Source organism: Artemia sp. Qi Xiang Cuo, chromosome 14, assembly GCF_049724085.1.
Source record: "Artemia sp. Qi Xiang Cuo chromosome 14, ASM4972408v1, whole genome shotgun sequence".
Taxonomy (NCBI): domain Eukaryota; kingdom Metazoa; phylum Arthropoda; class Branchiopoda; order Anostraca; family Artemiidae; genus Artemia; species Artemia sp. Qi Xiang Cuo.
Genome location: NC_142807.1, coordinates 37179097 through 37182953, shown reverse-complemented (window position 1 = coordinate 37182953; position 3857 = coordinate 37179097). Strand labels below are relative to the sequence as shown.

General features: G+C 30.3%; 1 protein-coding gene across 1 annotated transcript in view; it reads left to right on the top strand.

The window, feature by feature from the left end:
- Positions 1–3857, top strand: part of LOC148944420 (uncharacterized) — a 72204-nt gene that overhangs the window by 29871 nt on the left and 38476 nt on the right. The window lies entirely within an intron of this gene.

Genomic DNA, 3857 nt, shown 5'->3' with positions numbered 1-3857 from the left:
TAAATTCATGAAAAAATAACTTTGTTAACCAAACATTAGTTTATATGCATTTTTATTACTTATTACCACCTGGATACAGTCTTGACTATTGCTACATAAAATCTTTAAACAGGCATTTCAAAGAGATTATCTTGATGGCTCAAAATAGTCTGTCCACAAAGCTTGTCCCTTTAAAAGGATTAAAGCCATTGGTACCTATTTTATACACATAAAGTTTCACAGAAAGAAATGAGGCAGAGAATAAGACAGAAATTTCTAAGTTTGTGAACAGTGCAGGAGTCAACACATATAAGAAATAAAGATAAAAACGAAAAGTCAAACTTGACTAACGAAGACGAACCTAGAAATTACCATAGATGACCAGTGGGGCTTTGTCCTCCTGCATCTAGTGTCATTACTACTGAAGCCCCAAGCAGCTATTTTCTCAATTGAAATGTTGATAAGATTAAAACAGTAAACATAAAATGATATTATATTCATGCAGTTTTATATGAAAAATGACATGTCTTCATCAGTGATTTTTTTTTTTTTTTTCTCAAGATTTTATCTACGGTGATCAAGGTATGTATTTTAATATCAGTTCTTCTAGTTTCAATTAATCTTTCAGTTTTAAGTATATTGTTGTTTTTAAACTTTTTTTTGATGTTTTGCCTTGTTTCTTTTATTTTTTGCCCTTCAAATGCAAATTCGAGCTTCATGATTTAAAATAAATATTTATAGATCTATATTGTTTAGCAGCTGAATTCGTTAAATAAACTTCGATTTTCCAAAAAAACTGCCTGTTACGGTTTTTTCAGTGTCTGCGTTACTTTTTTAGACTTTAGGGAGACTGATTTTATGCTTCTAAGAGGTTAAGCCTAGTTTAATTATAGTAAAGTTTTGTAGTAACTCATTCAACGAGTGGTTAAACTGAAATAATCAAAGAGAAAACAAAATTAGCGACTAGTCTAACATTTCTTTAGAGAATGAGTCAGGAGTTACAACCCCATAGACACTAAATTGACTGTAAAATTTGGTATAATAATTCAGTTATTGAGAAAACTTGTACAAATCTTCTAAAGGTTAAGTAAATTTAAACATTTTATTTAATTTGTCATGTCAGATTACCATCTCAGAAATACAGTCATTCTTTGAATAAAGAAGATGATCACCCAGCTAGTAGCTGAACAGCTTACTGGGGAAGAATATTTAGAAATCTAAAATTTATTAGGAGTTACCTATTTAGATAAAACTTTTCAGAAGTTGAAATCGACAACTAAAACTATAAATACAATAAATCATATTGCAAGTATTTGTTAGAGGCTTATCAGTTTGGACAAAAAGTTTAAGAAAATACATCCATCACTGCTTTAACAGAACAAGTAAAAAAATATTTTAGGCATTTCAACTTTGTGTTCGCTGTAGCTCAGCCAGTTGTAGCTCAAAATACATATTTGAAAATATGGTCAAGGTCAAAACTGCAGGAGTGAAAATCAATTGTTCTTAATATTTTTCAATATTTACCATTATAATGATTGTATCAATACTCTTCCAGTTGGAACGAGCTAGCTTTTCATCAACAGGAGCCAAGGGGGCTAGACTTCATGCATTGCATTGTTACTGTAGAAACACCAGGAAAAGTGATTGCTATAGCCAAGACAGAATTTGTCTCCCCTCTGGATATTGCCTTCACCCCGAAACCCTAGCTAAGCCCATGACAGTTGGTTGACTATTCACCATTGCTTTTAAATTTGACGCAATTATTTTGGTCGACTTTAATGAAGCAAAATACATTCTGAGAACGATCTACCCAAAAATTTGTGTGTTGGACAGTAAATAAACTGTGTTTCCAAGCATTTTCGAACTTCTCCTATGCTAAATAGCCTTTTCCAGCTTATTTAAAGGATAATGTTCTGGGTCTCTAGACATACGGAATTACATCATTCCCATTTAGAAAAAATGGTTATATTACACCTGGTATCCATCATTATTCAATTTAGCTACGCATTATACATTTATAGCTGAAAAAAATCCAACGAAATGGCAAACTTCTATTTTGCATCTGGGAAAAATAATGAAAACATCAAATGTATCCTAAATGTTTGGGGTATGATGATGTTCGTTATGAGGAGAGAAGGAAAAATCCAATTCTAAGAGCTTCTAATCGAATCTACAAAATAATTTTTTGAGGCTCTGCAATGGAATGCTATTTTTTAAATATTATCATTACTATTTGAGTCTTTGTCTGCAAATTTAAGATTTCTATATTGCTAGTATTTGTCTCAAAGCTTTTCACGTCAGTTATTGCTAAAACTTCTGACCTTTAAATTTTGTTCATGATTTTCATTTGCAACGTCTGGAAGATTTTTCCGGAAAAATATAACACTAATGTGACAAAGTATAATGAACTACAAGGTGGTACAGAAATCACAAGATTATTCTCATTTAGACTCTCGATTTAGTGCTGCTTTGACAACATCAGCTAAGGACTTGAGGACCAATATTTCCAAGGAAGATATGTGCCAGTGAATCTCTCTAATTTTCCAACAGATTACTCAAATATTGTTATGTTATGCTGTGTTTTTCTTATTATTTCCAGATATTATTATTTATTTTTTTATTCTCCAAGTATTTATTTTAGCTGGGGGTTATAAATAAATTATTTACTTAGAAGTGTTTGATTTTACCATTTGGAGGTGCAGAATTTTCATAAGAGACTTGCTATAATCATCTAGTATTTAAAGGATTTTTATAAAAATTTTATCGTATATGCTGAACCTAATTAGATCCTTCCATTGTCTCAACAGAACATCATTTCACTTGGTCTTGTTGGTTTTCCTGTAACAATGAAAGGAGTACTTCTGCAGATAATGAATAATTTTTCAACTTATTAGGCAGATTTTGAAATTGTTTACTGCAGAATGACACAAAAGGAAAGATTAGCTACAGTGGTAAGAAAAATAAACCATCTATAAATTGTATTCAAATTTGTTACTCAAGCCTTGCATAATTTGTAGTAAAAATCTTTACAGAAAAGTTTATAAGGCTTAAATTTTATAAATTTTGTACTTAACTTATTGACACAAGATTTATAGTTGATAGAAGGAGGGAGAGAGAAAAACTACATATCTTCATATCTCCACCTGATTCATTGATGAAATACAATATACTCTCTGATCCATTGTTATACCATGCGGACAAGTGTTTCACCGATTTGTTTTCGTTTTATTCATCTTAGATAGTCGTTATTTCACTTTTCGTTATCTATCTAATATTAATTTCCATCACATTGTTTTTTTTTGCTATCACCTCATGCAAAATACTAAAATCTATTTTTGTAATTCATTTCAGTTTTAAAGAATAATTTTGCCGTTTCAGCAATTTAATACATTGTTATAGACCCTATGTATCAGTCGTGAAACACCCTGTTTACGGGAACTTAAGACGATTGTTTATTAAGGAATAAATCCACAACTGATAATTATCTGAAAATTAGAAAAAAAGAAATATTTAGTTAGTTTTAAGAAATTTAAATATTTTTCGTTTTCTCTTGCCTCTCTTTCGCTCTCTTTATTGCTCTCTTTTTCGTCTCTTCTTATGTCTTGATGTTGGATAAACGTCAACCTTGTGAATCGCCTGTTTTTCAAGATCGTTTTGCTCTAGAAAACAAATAAAGCAAAATGCTAATATGAATTTTTTGTTACAAATTTTATCAAATAAAACAATAGAACAAAAAATCATGTATTGTGAACTGTTAAGTCATCTGAAACCATGGAAAAAGGTATTTACGGCTTGAATATAAACCTTAAGAGTTCTTGATATATATAAAAATAATAGATGCATATTTTTGAAAAGTTTTAGTTTTAATGTTTTACGGT